This window comes from Oncorhynchus keta, chromosome 29 (assembly GCF_023373465.1).
Source record: "Oncorhynchus keta strain PuntledgeMale-10-30-2019 chromosome 29, Oket_V2, whole genome shotgun sequence".
Classification (NCBI taxonomy): Eukaryota; Metazoa; Chordata; class Actinopteri; order Salmoniformes; family Salmonidae; genus Oncorhynchus; species Oncorhynchus keta.
The window spans coordinates 34,801,228-34,820,736 of record NC_068449.1 but is presented as its reverse complement, the minus strand read 5'-3'; the positions used below and the strand labels follow the sequence as shown (position 1 = coordinate 34,820,736).

General features: G+C 40.3%; 1 protein-coding gene across 2 annotated transcripts in view; it reads left to right on the top strand.

Annotated features, from left to right (window-relative positions):
* si:dkey-87k14.1 (leucine-rich repeat transmembrane protein FLRT2) overlaps nucleotides 1-19,509 on the top strand; it is a 57,801-nt gene that overhangs the window by 20,348 nt on the left and 17,944 nt on the right. The window contains exon 2 of one of the 2 annotated variants that reach the window (XM_035743375.2): nucleotides 18,886-19,231. The exons of the other annotated variant lie outside the window; for it this stretch is intronic. The gene's annotated coding sequence lies outside the window, so the exon portion shown is untranslated. The remainder of the gene's footprint in view (nucleotides 1-18,885; nucleotides 19,232-19,509) is intronic. 2 annotated transcript variants of the gene reach the window in all.

Here is a 19,509-nt window from a genome sequence, read left to right as displayed (position 1 = left end):
GTTTTTTTGGAGAGAGTTGTGGCAATAGAGATGCGGGCAGAGGTAGAATTTGACAAAGAGGAAAAGGCATAATGAGTTGGAGTGAAGGAGAGATGAATGAGAAAGAGGGACGTGTGGAGTGTTGGATAGAAGGGGGTGAGTTTGAGAGAGGGGGGTAAAAAATTGGTGCGAAAAATAAGAAATGAGAGAATTGAGTAGAGGGGATAGAGATTTGTAGAGAGGGAGGAAGAGTCGGAGGGACAAATAAAAAGAGATGAGCGGTAGATGTAGTGAGAGAGAAAGCTAGAGAGAGAGAAAGAGAGCGAGCTCCTCTTTGCTCAATAACCCTCCCTCTTCTTTGCTCTCATGTCCCTCATCTCCTGTCTGTCTGTAGCCCGGCCATTAACAGGCGTCTCTCTGTTGCCAGTCTGTTTTCACAGCCTGCCACCCAGCTCAATGTCTGTTGTACCCAGGGCTTTTTTAGCCTGATAATTTGACTCTGACTGAGGGAACTGGCATATTGAACAAATTAGCTGATTGATGAACACTGCCACCATTTCTCTCCTAGTCCCCGGGTCTGAGAAATATGTTCATTGTTTTTCCATTTGAGGGGGCTGATGAGGTGTTATGGATGTCTACATGTCTTGGTGGGTGTGCACAGCAAATTATCCAGTGTTAAATCTAACACTGACAGTGTTAAATTTAACACTGGTCCAGTGTCTATTCGGGTCCACACTTTTCAGCATTAAGGATAGGTGTCCCGCTAGCAGGACAACCTCCGGTGAAACTGGAGGGTGCGCAATTCAAGTAAATAATCATACAAATTATGGATATTAAACATTTAGGTACATATAAGTGTCTTATATCGGCTGAAAACTAAATTATTGTTAATCTAACTGCATTGTCTGATTTATAGTAGCTACTACAGCTAAAACATGCCATGCGATTGTTTGAGGACAGCGCACCATATCAAAATATTTTTCCACCGGCACACGTTCCATACATTCACAAATAACGATTAAATATTCACTTACTTTTTGAAAATCTTCCTCTGAATTGTCATCCAAAGGGTCCCAGCTATAACATCTAGTTTCGTTTTGTTAGATAAAATCATTTTTTATATCCCAAAAGGTCACATTCATCATTTTGTCAGTAATGTTAACCTAATGTTAATCTTAACCTGCCTACAGCTGATGAAATTGCAGGGTGCCAAATGCAAATCAATAAAAATCTCATAAATCAAATTTCTCAAATATACAAGTATTAGGCACCATTTTAAAGATAAAGTTGTTGGTGATCCAGCCACAGTGCCTGATTTCAAAAAATGCTTTACAGCGAAAGCTCACAGAAAAACCCAGCCATTTTTCCAGCCAAAGAGAGGAGCCACAAAAAGCACAAATAGAGATCAAATTAATCACTAACCTTTGATGATCTTCATCAGATGACACTCATAGGACTTCATGTTACACAATGCATGTATGTTTCGTTCAGTAAAGTTCATATGTATATCCAAAAATCCTATTTTACATTGGTGTGTTACGTTCACTAGTTCCAAAACATGCAGTGATATTGCAGAGAGCCACATGAATTCACAGAAATATTCATAATAAATGTTGATGAAAATACAACTATTATACATGTAACTTTAGATACACTTCTCCCTAATGCAACTGCGGTGTCAGATTTTTTAAAAACTTTACAGAAAAAGCATATTTTGAGAACGGAGCTCAGAGCCCAAACCAGCCAAAGAAATATCTGCCATGTTGGGTAGTCAACATTATTCATAAATGCCATTATAAATATTAACTTACCTTTGATGATCTTCATCAGAATGCATTCCCAGGAATCACAGTTCCACAATAAATGCTTGTTTTGTTCGATAATGTCCATCATTTATGTCCAATAGCTTCTTTTGTTAGGGAGTTTGGTAAACAAATCCAAAAGCGCGTTCAAAAAGTTATATTACAGGTCGAAGAAACTTGTCAAACTAAGTATAGAATCAATCTTTAGGATGTTTTTATCATAAAAGTTCAATAATGTTTCGACCGGAGAATTCCATTGTCTCTAGAAAAGAAATGGAACGAGAGATACCTCTCATGTATGACTGAGAACGAGGCTATAGGCAGACCCCTGAGTCAAACAGCTCCCATCCGGCCCCCCTTCACATGAGCAGCCTGAAACAACGTTCTAAAGACGGTTGACATCTAGTGGAAGCCTTAGGAAGTGGAAAATAACCCATATCCCACAGTTTTTTTTCGATAGGGGTGAGTTCAAAAACTACAAACCTCAGATTTCCCACTTCATGTTTGGATTTTGTCTCAGGGTTTTGCCTGCCATATGAGTTCTGTTATACTCACAGACATAATTCAAACAGTTTTAGAAACTTCAGAGTGTTTTCTATCCAATACTAATAATAATATGCATATATTAGCATCTGGGTTCGGCTGGGCCTGCACGAGTGTTTGGATTTGTGTACTAAACGCCCTCACAAAAGTAGCTACTTGAACATAAATAATGGACATTATCGAACAAATCAAACATTTATTGTGGACCTAGGATTCCTGGGAGTGCATTCTGATGAAGATAATCAAAGGTAAGGGTATATTTATAATGTTATTTCTGTTGACTCCAACATGGCAAAAAAAAAGAAATTTTCTGAGCGCTGTCTCAGATTATTGCATGGTTTGCTTTTTCCGTAAAGTTTTTAAAAACTCTGACACAGCGGTTGCATTAAGGAGAGGTATATCTATATTTCCATGTCTAACAATTGTATTTTCATCAACATTTATAATGAGTATTTCTGTAAAATGATGTGGCTCTCTACAATATCAGCGGATGTTTTTGGAACTAGTGAATGTAACGCGCCAATGTATACTGAGGTTTTTGATATAAATATGAACTTCATCAAACAAAACATACATGTATCGTGTAACGTGAAGTTCTATGAGTGTCATCTGATGAAGATCATCAAAGGTTAGTGATTAATTTGATCTCTATTTGTGCTTTTTGTGACTCCTCTCTTTGGCTGGAAAAATGGCTGGGTTTTTCTGTGAGTTGGTGGTGACCTAACATAATCGTTTGTGGTGCTTTCGCTGTAAAGCCTATTTGAAATCGGACACTGTGGTGGGATTAACAACAAGATTACCTTTAAAACGGTATAAGATACATGTATGTTTGAGGAATTTCTGTTGTTTTGAATTTGGCGCCCTACATTTTCACTGTCTGTTGTCATATCGATCCCGTTAACAGGATTGCAGCCCTAATACGTTTTTAAGTGAATGTGTTATCATTAAAATTGACTGAACAAAAATAAAGCGTTACTTTGTTGGCTTAGATTTAACCTAATATGGTGGACTGAAAGTCACATTATGCAGGCTTGTAAAGTGATGTGTAACTCCTATTTGAATCCAGCCAGAGCTGGGAATTTGTATTCACCAGCAGCCAGCATTCAGAATGGTTAGGAAAAACAAGTTATACTGATATATAAAATATATTTCAAAGACTTTACTGAGTTACAGTTCATATAAGGAAATCAGTCAATTTAAATATATTAATTTGACCCTATTCTATGAATGTCACATGACTGGGAATTCAGATATCTTAAAGGATGGATCATAAAACCAGCCAGTATATTGTGTCACCACCATTTGCCTCATGCAGCGCAACACATCACCTTCACATAGAGTTGATCACGCTGTTGAGTCAGGCATTTTGAAATGTTGTCCCACTCCTTTTTATTGGCCTTGTGAAGTTGCTGGGTATTTACGGGAACTGGAACACGCTGTCTTACACTTTAATCCAGAGCATCCCAAACATGACAAACAAGGACTGATTTTGGGAAAAACTGCTATATTGAGCCATAAAAAAAGTTTATAACCATAGCGGATTTTTTGGGGCCTTCTAGAACCTTTTTGAATGGTTGTTTATAGCAGGGTTTCCCCAAACTTTTAATGTATTTATTTCTAAGTATAAATATAAAACTAACAACAGGTATACTTTTTGCCCTTTTCTTATAAGAAAGGGTATGGGACACCCTCACTCAATTTGAGCCCAAATACACCAAGCCCTTCCCTGACACTGAGGTATTTAACGAGTGCATGGGACAGTATTGGAGGATTTGGCAATACCAACATCTATGGATAGCACTCCGTTCATCATCCTCCTATTGTAGTGGGCCAATGAAAATATATCTTGGGAAATTCCCCTCTTGATGTGGCCAAGCCTGCGCTAACATATCCTGTAAAGATCCATTCATATCTTTTGGCCACTCACCGGGATATTTTGTTTTTTTTTGTCTGGGAGCCGGATTTACCAGCAGCAGCACCACTGTCATCGGGGACGTGGAGCGACGAATCTGAGCACGGGTCCAAGATATTAGGGTCTCCGCTGGCAATGTTTGGAGGTGTGGCTAGCCTGGTGAGACCACCTGTTTTTGTCCACCCAGGCAGCTGTCATCATCGGTGGAAGTGGATAGCCCTGACTCGCCCTCTTTGCTGGTAGAACCAGTGAACAGGGGCTCGTCTGTCGCTGTGAATGAATGGCCTTTCCTTGGAGGCTTGTTGTTCTCCACACCAGCTGATGGAAATTGTTGCACGCTGATACATTTCAACAGCGAATCTCTTCTGCTTAGAGAGTGTGCCTCTTTTCTTATTTTTTATTTTTATATATATATATATTTGCCTCCTGAAAGTTGTCTCTTCGACATGGTAGAAAATCTGGTTGCAAATCTCTATAGCTTACTTTTTATCTGAAATGATTTCCACTACAGTGGTTGTTCAACTAAAAGTTTTGATAATATGCTGCGGGATTTAGAGGTAATCAGTGGGTTAGTACTGTACCCCACGTCACTGCTTCATTGCTCCAGACCAGCACAAGGGGGAGTTAGAGCACTGATTATGTTTTTGGGTCCCAATGCACTACTGTGTTACTGCCTTAATCCCTAATCATCACACACAAACATAAAAAAACAGTACAATAGTTTAATTTGCAGATTAATTTTTATTCATGTGATAATCACATGTAAAACACACACATATCACCATCGCTACCAAGGATAGTGAGTGGTAGCGGGAACTGCAACAATGGCTATGAGCTGGTGGCTGGGACACCGCCGGCCATGCAGTTGCCGATCAGGTGCACCGGAATATACAGTTATTGGCTGAGTCAGGTGATCGAGAGGAGCAAGAGCAAGAGCAGCACACACGTATGTTGTGACAACCTTTTACCAGTTGTAGGGAGGCTATTTAGATTCTCATTAATGGAGACACCTATTTCCAAACCTTTTTCCATAAAACATATTAATACGCTAGAATGGAGTGGAAGTTATGAAACTCCCTCCCGTGGTTCTTTTTAAGGGAAAAGCCCTCAATGGAACTGACATTAGGCTAAAAGTGGAGAATTATACATTTTCCTCTGTTGGCCATCAAGTAGCCTATTAATGTAAACTCAGCAAAAAAAGAAATGTCCCTTTTTCAGGACCTTGTCTTTCAAATATGATTTGTAAAAATCTAAATAACTTCACAGATCTTCATTGTAAAGGGTTTAAACACTTTCCAATGAAACATAAACAATTAATGAACATGCACCTTGTGGAACGGTCATTAAGACACTAACAGCTTACAGACGCTAGGCAATTAAGGTCACAGTTATGAAAACTTAGGACACTAAAGAGGCCTTTCTACTGACCCTGAAAAACACCAAAAGAAAGATGCCCATGGTCCCCACGTGAACGTGTCTTAGGCATGCTGCAAGGAGACACGAGGACTTCAAACGTGGCCAGGGCAATGTCCGTGCTGTGAGAAGCCTAAGACAGCGCTACAGGGAGACAGGATGGACAGCTGATCGTTCTCGCAGTGGCAGACCACATGTAACAACACCTGCACAGGATCGGTGCATCCGAACATCACACCTGCGGGACAGGTAAAAGGATGGCAACAACAACTGCCAGATTTACACCAGGAACGCACATTCCCTCCATCAGTGCTCAGACTGTCCGCAAGAGGGTGAGAGAGGCTGGACTGAGGATTTGTTGGATGTTGTAAGGCAGGTCCTCACCAGACATCACCGGCAATAACGTTGTCTATGGGTACAAACCCACCGTTACTAGACCAGACAGGACTGGCAAAATGTGCTCTTCACTGACAAGTCACGGTTTTGTCTCACCAGGGGTGAGATTTGTGTTTATTGCCAAAGGAATGAGCGTTACACTGAGGCTTATACTCTGGAGTGGGATCGATTTGGAGGTGGAGACTCCGTCATGGTCTGGGGCGGTGTGTCACAGCATCATCAGACTGAGCTTACAGGGAAGACATCCTCCTCCGTCACGTGGTACCCTTCCTGCAGGCTCATCCTGACATGACCCTCCAGCATGACAATGCCACCAGCCATACTGCTAATTCTGTGCGTGATTTCCTGCAAAACAGGAATGTCAGTGTTCTGCCATGGCCAGCGAAGAGCCTGGATCTCAATCCCGTTGAGCACGTCTGGGACCTGTTGGATCGGAGGGTGAGGGCTAGGGCAATTCCCCCAAGAAATGTCCGGGAACTTGCAGGTGCCTTGGTGGAAGAGTGGGGTAACATCTCACAGCAAGAACTGGCAAATCTGGTGCAGTCCACGAGGAGGAGATGCACTGCAGTACTTAACGCAGCTGGTAGCCACACCAGATCCTACTGTTACTTTTGATTTTGAACCCCCCTTTGTTCAGGGACACATTATTAAATTTCTGTTAGTCACATTTCTGTGGAACTTGTTCTATTTATGTCTCATTTATTGAATCGTAAGTTCATACAAATATTTACACATGTTAAGTTTGCTGAAAATAAACACAGTTGACAATAAGAGGACATTTCTTTTTTTGTTGAGTTTATATGCCATTGTAGGCTACCATTTTATACAATAAATATGTTGAAATGATGATATCACTGGAGTCATTGCAAATTAATTTGTACCACTTGTGTAGCCTACCTGGAGCTGGCAAACCAATTTAATAAATGGGCTATAACTAAAGTTTATTGTTGTTGTAGCCTTGTGTTATTATGAACGCTTTAGATTGAAGTTAAAAGTAGTCAGCTTAGGCTCCAGGTAAAACACGTTAAAAAATGTTTAAAAAAATGGTTGTTGTTGACAAGCATATTCAGTTCTTACACATATTATTAATATTGAATTCAGCGATTGTAACCACATCTTCAGTAGCCTATTCCAGCAGGCTGTTGGGAAATACAATAACTTCTTATTACGAAATCGCCTTCCTATTCATGTTGAATAAATTAGTATATGTATATATTTTCCCACCTTTATTTAACCAGGTAGGCAAGTTGAAAACAAGTTCTCATTTACAACTGCGACCTGGCCAAGATAAAGCAAAGCAGTTCGACACATATAACAACACAAAGTTACACATGGAGTAAAACAAACATACAGTCAATAATACAGTAGAAAAATAAGTCTATATACAATGTGAGCAAATGAGGCGAGATAAGGGAGGTAAAGGCCATAAATAGGCCATGGTGGCGAAGTAAATACAATATAGCAATTAAAACACTGGAAGGGTAGATTTGACAGTAGATGAGTGTGCAAAGTAGAAATACTGGGGTGCAAAGGAGCTAAATAAATAAATAAATACAGTAGGGGAAGGGGTAGTTGGGCTATGTACAGGTGCAGTGATCTGTGAGCTGCTCTGACAGCTGGTGCTTAAAGCCAGTGAGGGAGATAAGTGTTTCCAGTATTTGAACTAAGAAAGCTGCTAAATTGTTCAGTTTACATCTTGTCTACATCTTGTCTAGGCTACTGTAGACTATATTAAATCAGATGTAACCCTATAGGCTACCTCCCTTTATCTAAGCAAACTATGGCAACATTTTGTTAAATAACCCAGATTTTTATCTGTATCCTGTCTATTGAAATGACAAGTCAACCTTGCAAATGGGCCATTTATAACATCTGGGACATAATAACAGCACAATTGCCAGAAAATAGCCTAGCAGTATTTCATTTTTGGATAAAAAGACGTGCCCGATTTAAGCGCAATATTTTGTCACGAAAAGATGCTTGACTATGCTTGAATTGATAGTTTTGGAAAGAAGACACTCTGACGTTTCCAGAACTGCAAAGATTTTCACTGTGAGTGCCATAGAACAAAATCTACAGGCAAAACCAAGATGTTTGAGTGACCAGGAAATCAACAGGATTTCTGGAGGCACGTTTTCCATGATCGCCTTATATGGCTGTGAATGCGACAGGAATGAACGGACACTTCCTATCGTTTCCCCCAGGTGTCTGCAGCATTGTGACGTATTTGTAGGCATATCATTGGAAGATTGACCATAAGAGCCTACAATTACCAAGTGTCCCGCACGGTGTCTGCGTGGAAATTGGTGCGCAAAAGTCAGGTACCAGTATTTTTCCATCCGAATCAGAGAAGAATGCACGCTTCCAGGGACGGCATTTCAATGAAGAGATATATGACAAAACACCTTGAGGATTGATTCAAACAACGTTTTCCATGTTTCAGTCGATATTATGGAGTTAATTCGGAAAAAAGTTCGACGTTTAGGTGACTGAATTTTCGGTTAGTTTCGGTAGCCAAATGCATAGTAACAAAACGGAACGTTGTGTCCTACACAAGCATCTTTCAGGAAAAACTGGACATCTGCTATGTAACTGAGAGTCTCCTCATTGAAACATCTGAAGTTCTTCAAAGGTAAATTATTTTATTTGATCCCTTTGCTGGTTTTTGTGAATGTTGCGTGCTAAATGCTAACGCTAAATGCTAAGCTAGCTATCACCACTCTTACACAAATTATTGATTTTCTCTGGTTCTAAAGCATATTTTGAAAATCTGAGACGACAGGATTGTTAAGAAAAGGATAAGCTTGAGGGCAGGCATATTTATTTCATTTCATTTGCAATTTTTAGAAATCGCTAATGTTGCGTTATGGTAATGAGCTTGAGGCTGTAGTCACGATCCCGCATGCGGGATGGGGCGGCCTAAGAGGTTTTAACAAGTCCAACGAGAACGATATACTGCTTTCCCGGGAACAGGCCCAAATCGGTGTCATTTGCGTGAAGAAAAGACGGAGGAAAAGGTGTGCAGGTCGGCTGCCTTCTGAGAATCAGTACGCGAGTGAGTAAACTCCCACCTGCCATCCGTTTTACTGGCTAACGTGCAATGATTGGAAAATAAATTTGATGAACTATGATTAAGATCACCCTACCAATGGGACATTACAAAATGTAATATCTTATGTTTCACTGAGTCGTGGCTAAACGACGATACAGATAATATAGAGCTGGTGGGATTTTCCATGCACCGGCAGAACAGAGAAGAAGCTACGTCTGGTAAGACGAGGGGTTGGGGTGTGCGTCTATTTGTCAATAGCAGCTGGTGCGCGATGTCTAATGTTAAAGAAGTCTCAAGGTATTGCTCGCCGGAGGTAGAGTACCTTATGATAAGCTGAAACCACACTATCTACCAAGAGAGCTATCATCTATATTATTCGTAGCCATCTATTTACCATCACAGGCCGATGCTGGCACTAAGACCACACTCAACCAACTCTATAAGGCCATAAGAAAATAAGAAAATGCTCATCCAGAAACGCTACTCCTAGTGGCCGGGGACTTTAATGCAGGCAAACTTAAATCAGTTATACCAAATTCTTACCAGCATGTCACATGTACAATCAGAGGGAAAAAAAACTCTTGAACACCTTTACTCCACACACAGAGATGCATACAAAGCTCTCCCCCGCCCTCCATTTGACAAATCCGACCATAATTATATCCTCCTGATTCCTGCTTACAAGCAAAAACTAAAGCAGGAAGTACCAGTGACTCGCTCAATATGGAAGTAGTCAGATGATGCAGATGCAATGCTACAGGACTGTTTTGCTAGCACAAACTGGAATATGTTCCAGGATTCATCCAATGGCATTGAGGTGCATACCACCTCAGTCATAGGCTTCATCAATAAGTGCATTGACAACGTCCTCCCCACAGTGAGACCGTACAGTAGTTCCTCCTTTAAAAGTTGCGAGCTTACGCTGCGGGACTTAGAGGTAATTTGTGGTTCAGTACGGTACCCTGCGTCACCACTTCATTGCTCCAGACCAGCAAAGGGGAGTTACAGCACTGGTTATGCTTTTGGGTCTTACTGTGTAGTTAACTGACAATTAATGGGTGACATAAACCTAAATAGAAACGGATAATTGTGCACGACTTCAGTATTACTTACTAAAACTTTTGTTAGGATTATTTTGCTCTTACTGTAGTAGTGTAGGCCACTCCCGACCGGTCATGTTGTACAGCATCCGAGTGGTGCAATGGTCTAAGACACCATATAGCAGTGCAAGCTGTGATGCTACAGATGCTGGTGCAATACCCATGCTGTCCTCGACTGGGAGACCTATGAGATGACTGTAGATTTGTATTTTTTCTCCCTCTAAAAACAGAAATAAATAATTATAAATAACAAACGGGCTTTATTTACAAATTAGTAACAGTCTCAGCCCATTTTCAAGAATGCCCTTTTTCTCGCTGAATTTACGTTATTTGAAAACAAAATCATTTCCAAAATATTTAATGGGCATTGCACTAATAATGGCGCTGACTAGGGAAACGTTCCCGCTGTTCTGTTCTTAGTACAAACTAAAACAATGTTACTAATAATGGCATCTTTACGCTTTCATTAACAAAATCATTTTAAAATGAAATAAGAACTATGGAATCAGTTAAGAACACATTCTTATTTACACGGACATCCTACTCCTTCCTCCCCGTTGGGGAATTGAACTCCGGTCTCCTGTGTACCTGCATTCTCTAGTACAGTCATTATTGAAGGTACTTGAGGTCACGGAGAAAGTCTGGACATGGCTTGCTCTCCCTTATGTAAGGAATTAGGCACTTTCCCATGTTTACTACAGTATGCATCGTTGGCTATATTTACTTGTCAGACTGCAAAGTAGCCTAATAAACAAATGCAGGTGGCTTATATTTTCAAAATACTTGAAATATTTTATTTACAAATGTAAAAGCATATACTGTACAGTACTGTATTTCTTCATCAGATTCTTTCTGCTTTAGTTAATAAAATAATGATAAAAATACTCTTTCAAAATGCAGATGTTTATTTAGTTATGGATCCATAACAAATTACTATGGGAATAAATATCACTGAATTACAGAAATACTGGAACAAAGTTGTCTAATGAAGGCAAACAAATTGTTGCTTACTGGAAAATACTCTTTCAAACACACATGGTCACTTTGTACAACATCATTATGGCTATTAGTAGGGTTATATTTAGGCATTTATTCAAATTACAATCGCTCACTGTTGTTGTTTTTTTACAAAATCATCTCCAAAATATCATTATATATAGCCTTCCCGCTGTGGACGTCTACTTCAGCACCGTTTCACACTGCTCTGAGACAAGCATGGTGAAACTAAAATGTTCAATTATATTCCGTGATATTCTTAAGATATATGTGTTGACTGAATATAAGAAGTGATGTCTGCTAAATCATCAAGTTAGGCTTCTCCAGAAACAAATCATTCTATGTAACAAACTTGCTTTATTTACAAATTAGTGAGAATGTCTCACCCCATGTTCAAGAATAGCATTTTTTCTCGCTCACTCTAGGTTAAATGAAAACTAAATCTCCAAAATATCTAAACTTTTTATACAAAGCATTATTATTATTAATAATAATAATTCATTTAGAATTATATAAAATCCCCTTAGATATTCCAATAGATTCTAACAGAAAATTCCCCTTAGATATTAATTTAGAATCCTCCAATCCTCTAAATGTAATTATTGGCGGAGAGTCATGTCATTGAAAATAATATTTGTAGATATACTGTAGGCCTACCATAGGCAAATTAATATTGGTTACATTATAATCAGGCTATGGAAATGTTATTCCCCTTAGAAATTAATTTAGAATCACCCAACCCTCTTATGCTGTAGCCTACACCCAACCATCACGTTGTACAGCGCAAAATGTTCCATTTCATCCTAAAGGAAACCTGAGGGTTTTGTTTTTTGTTTTTCTCGGAATAGAAACACAATAATATTAATCAAATTCATCCCATGTACTATGTTATTACAAAATATGTTTTAAATTCTCTAGTAATACCAATATGGGAGACTATCGAATGATTCTCAAAGTTGCTTCTGGTGGTCAAACTAGCACTAACTTGCATTAACATAAAAATAACATGTTAATTAAATAACATGTAATAGAATGCTGCAGCAGCCCGTAAGGTGTGCTACAGTATGACACAACTTTTAAAGGAGGAACCACTGTATATACATATCCCAACCAGAAGCCATGGATTACAGACAACATCCGCATCGAGCTAAAGGCTAGATCTACCACTTTCAAGGAGCGGCACTAATACGGATTCTAATAAGAAATCATGCTATGCCCTCAGACGAACCATCAAACAGACATAGCGTCAATACAGGATTAAGATTGAATCCTACTACACCGGCTCTGATTCACATCAGATGTGGCAGGGCTTGAAAACTATTACGGACTTAAAAGGGAAACCCAGACGCAAGCTGCCCAGTGTTGCGAGCCTAAAAGACGAGCGAAATAACTTTTATGCTCTCTTCGAGTCAAGCAACACTGAAGCATGCACAAGAGCACCAGCTTTTCTGGATGACTGTGTGATAACGCTCTCGGAAGCCGATGTAAGCAAGACCTTTAAACAGGTCAACATTCACAAAACCGCACTGCCAGATGTATTACCAGGACATGTACTCAAAGCATGCGCGGACCAACAGGCAAGCGTCTTCACTGACATGTTCAACCTCTCTCTGACCGAGTCTGTAATATCTACATGTTTCAAGCAAACCACCCTGTGCCCAAGGAAGTGAACGTAACCTAACTAAATGATTACCGCCCCGTAGCACTCATGTCAGTAGCCATGAAGTCCTTTGAAAGACTGGTCATGGCTCACATCAACAGCACACTCCCGGAAACCCTAGACCCACTCCAATTCGCATACCACCCCAACAGATCCACAAATGACCCAATCTCAATCACACTCCACACTGCCCTTTCCCACCTGAAAAAAGGAACACCTATGTGAGAATGCGGTTTATAGAGTACAGCTCAGCATTCAACACCATAGTACCCACAAAGCTCATCACTAAGCTCAGGAACCTGGGACTTAACACTTCCCTCTGCAACTGGATCCTGGACTTCCTGACGGGTTGCACCCAGGTGGTAAGGGTTGGCAACAACACGTATGCCACGCTGATCGTCAACACTGGGGCCCCTCAGGGGTGTGTACTTAGTCCTCTACTGTACTCCCTGTTCACCCACAACTGAATGGCCAAAAACTACTCCAACCCAACATTAAGTTTGCTGACAAAACAACAGTGGTAGGACTGATCAAAATGACAACGATGAGACAGACTATAGGGAGGAGGTCAGAGAACTGGCAGTGTGGTGCCAGGGCAACAAGCTCTCCCTCAATTTGAGCAAGACAAAGGAGCTGATCGTGGACTACAGGAAAAGGAGGGCCGAACAGGCCCCCATCCACATTGACAGGGCTGTAGTGGAAAAGGTTGAGAGCTTCAAGTTCCCCTGTGTGTCCACATCACTAAGGAATGGTCATGGTCCAAACACACCAAGACAGTCGTGAAGAGGGCACGACAAAACCTTTTCCCCCTCAGGAGACTGAAAAGATTTGGCATGGATCCCCAGATCCTCATTAATATCTACAGCTGCACCATCAAGAGCATCCTGACCGGTTTCATCACTGCCTAGTATGGCAACTGCTCAGCATATGACCGTAATGCGCTACAGAGGGTAGTGGGTACGGCCCAGTGCATCACTGGGGCCAAGCTTCCTGCCATCCAGGACCTATTTAATAGGCGAAGTCAGTGGAAAGCCCATAGAATTGTCAGAGACTCCAGTCACCCAAGTCATAGACTGTTTTCTCTGCAACAGCAGAGAAAACAGTTATTTTCCACCATAATTTACAAATAAATTCATTAAAAATCCTCCAATGTGATTTTCTGGATTTTATTTCCTCATTTTGTCTGTCATAGTTGAAGTGTACCTATGATGTAAATTACAGGCCTCTTGTATATTTTTAAGTAGGAGAACTTGCACAATTGGTGGCTGACTAAATACTTTTTTGCCCCACTGTAACACTGTATGTTCTAATGAATAGCTTTGTGTCTTTATGTACTTGCAAGGTCGCAAAGATATGTTTTACAGACTGTTCATGGCACCACACTTCAAGGGGTCAAAGGGAAGGTCTATATCCATAAGGTTGGGTGTCCTTCATGTGTGACATACTGTATCATGACTCCAGATGTGGTACAATCCTGTACACTACTGCCACCTTCATATAGCATGTTGAACTTGCAGCACCTGACTCACTGCATATAGCCCACATATAGTGGCTTAAATTTCACGATTCACATACAACCTTTACCACAGATCTTCCTTTACAACCTCAAACCCTGTTGTCTCTCAAATAAGTGCCATATGAAATGTACAAATACCAGCTTGATGATGTTTCATTTCCAGTTGTGGAACACTTAACAAGACAGAAATCATTCTGCTATCCTGTATTGAGTTAGAGAGTATATAATATATATATTTAATATCAGACAGTGCTTTGAATATGTGTTCAGCACCACTGCGTTTGTTCATTTAGCAGCTGCCTCTGTACTTAAAGGGGCAATAACGAATTCAAACAACAACAAGTTATAATATCATTCATTTAAAAGTTTTAAAAATGAACCTACCAATTCCAGATTGTCCCTTTAAATCTTTAATTCTGTGGGCTAACATAGTCTCATTATAACACAGATTATACCAACACCACCCAAATAAAACACCATGAAGGACATATTGTCAGTGAGGGCCTGATATGGCCCATCACTTCATGATTTAGTAACCAACAGACAGATTTAAATATACTTTTAATTATGGAAGTGGTCGGAGAAAGAGAGCAGATGTGGTGTTTGGCAGTTGAACTTAGAGCCACAAAGCTCCTGATAATGTCACATAGAGGCAGTGGACACAAAATACTAATGATGATATTGACAGGTTAAAGACCTGTGTGTATTTGTATGCCTGTGTGCATGCATGAGTGTGTGTTATCTACATATTTGTGACTCACCACCTGGATTCGGTCTTGTGTAGAAAAATTTGAAATTGTGTTTTTTTACAAAGGATAAAAGTAGAGACTCAGAGCTACAAAATGGTACATCATACATTGCATTTGAGGAACAATGGGAAAGTATTCTGCTTTGAAAGTTGATCAACTTGTAAACTCACTTTTGAATGCTTTTCTTTGTCTACACCCATTCAGCATCGTTCACACCCTCTTAAGCTTTAGCTCCACCCATCTCATTTTGCTCTCGGAGAGAACACTTGACTTTCTGGCCAATAATTTGTTTACCTCTGGATAACATGAAACACTTTCTTTGCAGACACCAGCCATATTCAACGGGTGTTGTACACACGTCGTGTAACGTTAGCTATTGAACTAGCCAGGTAACATTAGCTAGTTAAACAACAATGAAGAAAGTGCCAACACTGCCTAACATTAGGCTCGAACTAGAAAAGCAAACAGCTCGGGGAAACTAATAATAACGTCCGCTAGGGAGCCAGCCAGCTAACGTTAGCTGGCTAGCTAACAGTACACTTTAGCTTAAGACATATAGCTAGCTAGCTAGCTAGGTAAACAATGAACCTAGCTAGACAAACAAAGTTTAAGATCACACACATCGCATAACGTTAGATAACGAGCCAGCCTGCTAATGTTAGCTAGTTAAACAACAATGAACATGGTGGCAACAATGCCACAGTGCTAGGCACTAACCAACCAGGTACAATGTTAGCTAGCTAACATTAGACTCTAACTATTAAAAAAAACAGCTCTGGGAAACAAATAATAACGTCAACTAGGGGGCCAGCCAGTTAAGGTTAGCTAGCTAGCTACTTTAGCTTGAAATGAAACCCCTTTCTGTCAAAATTAGAAACCTGTAATATTTGAAATTGTAACTGGATAACACTAGACTATTTTACATGCAGACATCACCATGCATCATGGACGCGTGTCTCCCTGTCAAGAATGCCATACGATGGTTGCCCTTAGTTTGAAGATGTAATCTCAAAAAAACAGGTGCTTTCTCCATCTCTTTAGCTATCATACTCTGTTTCCACTGATTTCAAAACTTGATCCTCCAGAAAATGGAGAGCAACACTTATGCAGCTCCCACTACACAATCATTTTTTTTTAAAGCTGCGTTCGACAAGATTACGCATTTTGATCAAATTAAATTAAAAGGGTTTAAATGGCTCTCCTGGGAAGTCGTGACTTGCAAAATGCGCCTAGTTTTCTGAAACGGGTCACATATACTAAGTAAAACAAAGTATTTGAACAACAGTGCAGAAAGTATGGTTTCTAAATATTGTGTCTTAAACTGGATTTAACTTCATGTCCCTGAATGTTCCATAGTTCCCTAAATCTACCTGAAACCTACCGGTCAGATGAAAGTTTTCGTACAAAATCCTAACTGTATTTGTAAGTACGGTGTCCAGTAGAGGTCGGTGTTGCAAAGCAGCTTGGAATTGAAGAAAGCACCAGAACCATGGCGAAATCTGTGGGATCTCGCATTTTGCAAAATACATTTTAAAAAGCACGTGATCAAACGACGCTTCAGACATCACTGATGACATACTTCTGATAAAGCAATACACGCATAGGGACACTGCTTCGAAGTTAACTGCTTAGCAATTTTGATGCATGCCTCGGACCCATATCGACATAACATGAAAGGCCGCTCAGCAAGGAAGAAGCCGCTGCTCCAAAATCGCCATAAAAAAAGCCAGACTATGGTTTGCAACTGCACATGTGGACAAAGATCGTACTTTTTGGAGAAATGTCCTCTGGTCTGATGAAACTAAAATATAACTGTTTGGCCATAATGAACATCGTTATGTTTGGAGAAAAGAGAGGGAGGCTTGCAAGCCGAAGAACACCATCCAAACCGTGAAGCACATGGATGGCAGCATCATGTTGTGGGTGTGCTTTGCTGCAGGAGGGACTGGTGCACTTCACAAAATATATGGCATCATGAGGAAAGAAAATGATGTCGATATATCGAAGCAACATCGCAAGACATCAGTCAGGAAGTTAAAGCTTGGTCGCAAATGGGTCTTCCAAATGAACAATAACCCCAAGCATACTTCCAAAGTTGTGGCAAACTGTCTTAAGGACAACAAAGTCAAGGTATTGGAGTGGCCATCACAAAGCCCTGACCTCAATCTTATAGAAAATGTGTTGGCAGAACTGAAAAAGCGTGTGGGAGCAAGGAGGCCTACAAACCTGACTCAGTTACACCAGCTCTGTCAGGAGGAATGAGCCAAAATGCACCCAATTTATTGTGGGAAGCTTGTGGAAGGCTTCCCGAAACGTTTGACCCAAGTTAATCAATTTAAAGGCAATGCTACCAAATACAAATTGAGTTTATGTAAACATCTGACCCACTGGGAATGTTATGAAATAAATAAAAGCTGAAATAAATCATTCTCTCTACTATTATTCTGACATTTCACATTCTTAAAAAAAGGTGGTGATCGTAACTGACCTAAAACAGGGAATTTTTACTTGGATTAAATGTCAGGAATTGTGAAAAACTGAGTTTAAATGTATTTGGCTAAGGTGTTTGGAAACTTCCGACTTCAACTGTATTTAAAACCAGACACAAAGTATCTTTGCCATATATGAATAAGATCAACTTTTAATTATATTTGCTGACATCCTACGGTCCAATTTTGGCACCAGTAGAGTACCTACCTATATAAACCACGCCTCTCCGCAAACATGCCTTCTCCGATGTTGGTTACAAGTGCAAATTTAAATTACGTAAGATAATATCATTTTACCATTGGTGTATTCAAATTTGAGTTAAGGTGATGTCACATTGTCACTCTGATAATTCATCCAAGTGTTTGACATGGTGGAGGGGCCCAGTAACTTTATGATCAAACTTAATCAATTTAGAAGCAACAGTAATGTTTCGTACTTTGGTCATCATACTTTGATCTGGTTTCTTTCAAACATCACTCAATTGAATGAAAATCATGATTTTACCTACGGAAAACAGCTTTGGGGTCCCTGAAGAGGGAATTGAAACCCACTGACTGATTTAGTCAACCAACCATTCTCAATTGGCCCAAGGCCATACGTGAGTCTTTCTTTCATAAACCAGCATCACTCCATAGCCCTTCATAATAAATCAAAATCTGGCCTAACACAACACATTACATAAACTGGAATGACACTCATTTAGGGTTGTACAAAAAGACCAATGTGAAAACCACACCATAAAATATATTAAAACAATCATCCTCCCCTTCATTTGAATTATCACTAAAAGAGCAAAGAAGCCATTTGTTAACTGTAAAGAACCATTGAAGAGCTCAAAGGGTTCTTTGAGTCATTATGGCTCCACATAGAACCATCACCATTCCCAAAGAACTCTTGAGGAACACACATTTTTTTAGTGTGTAGTGTAGGACGGCTAGTCATTTTGAAATGATGGGAGAGACAGAGTGAGAAACGCTTAGGTGTGCGCCAGGGTGTGAGGAAGAGAGTGCGCGCGTGTGTGTGTGTGTGAGTGAGAGAGAGAGAGAGAGAGCAGTTGGGAAAGATCGCTATCAGCTGAATTCATTACAGTTAACGTCTCCCATGGGTTTCAAGGGGGAAAGGCAATTCTTGCATTAGCAATAAACAATCCAATGTTAGTCGTTTATGGCTAGGAAATCGGGCTGCTTTCTTGAGAACTGCGCGCAGTCGATTCTTTTGGGTGTACATGAAGGGGTGGGAGACAAAAGTCCCGAATGTAATCCTTTAATCTTTTGAAGGCAGCGCTGAACTTGGTGGCGCCTCTGAACCAGCCCGGGAGGCGAAGGACTGCTGCTGTGGCATCGCCAGCGGAGTACAGGAGTAGCGGAGCATACCGGGGACAAACTGAATCGTTGCCCGGACCAGCATGCCCCCAGCATGCCCCCCTACAACAACCACCCGCCTCCGGGAATTCTCGGGCAGAGCCGCTAGGACCCTGGAGTACACCAGTCAAGATGTGGAAGCCTGAAAGCCCGACAGAGTGAAAGCCTGCGCTGGGTGTCATTTACGGGGGAAACGGACCAGGGATAGTTCACCATGCCCCATGGATATACAATAAAACGACGTTCAGCATTCCTGAAAAAGGTGAAGACCATCTTACTGCCTAAAACCAGTTTTATCGCTGACATCTGGATGTGCGTTATTAAATACCTACAGCGCTGTCCACTATAGCCTAATAACACTACGGTGGTAAATATACATATATTTTAAAACTTTAGCTAAAATAGGATAAATTTGATTTCACGCATATGGTTTATGTTTTACGCACAATATAGCCTATGGTTTTGTATTTTATTTCGACATGTAAAACAAGCCTATATGAAACACTGACTACATATTCTTTTTAAATGTACTTTATATGT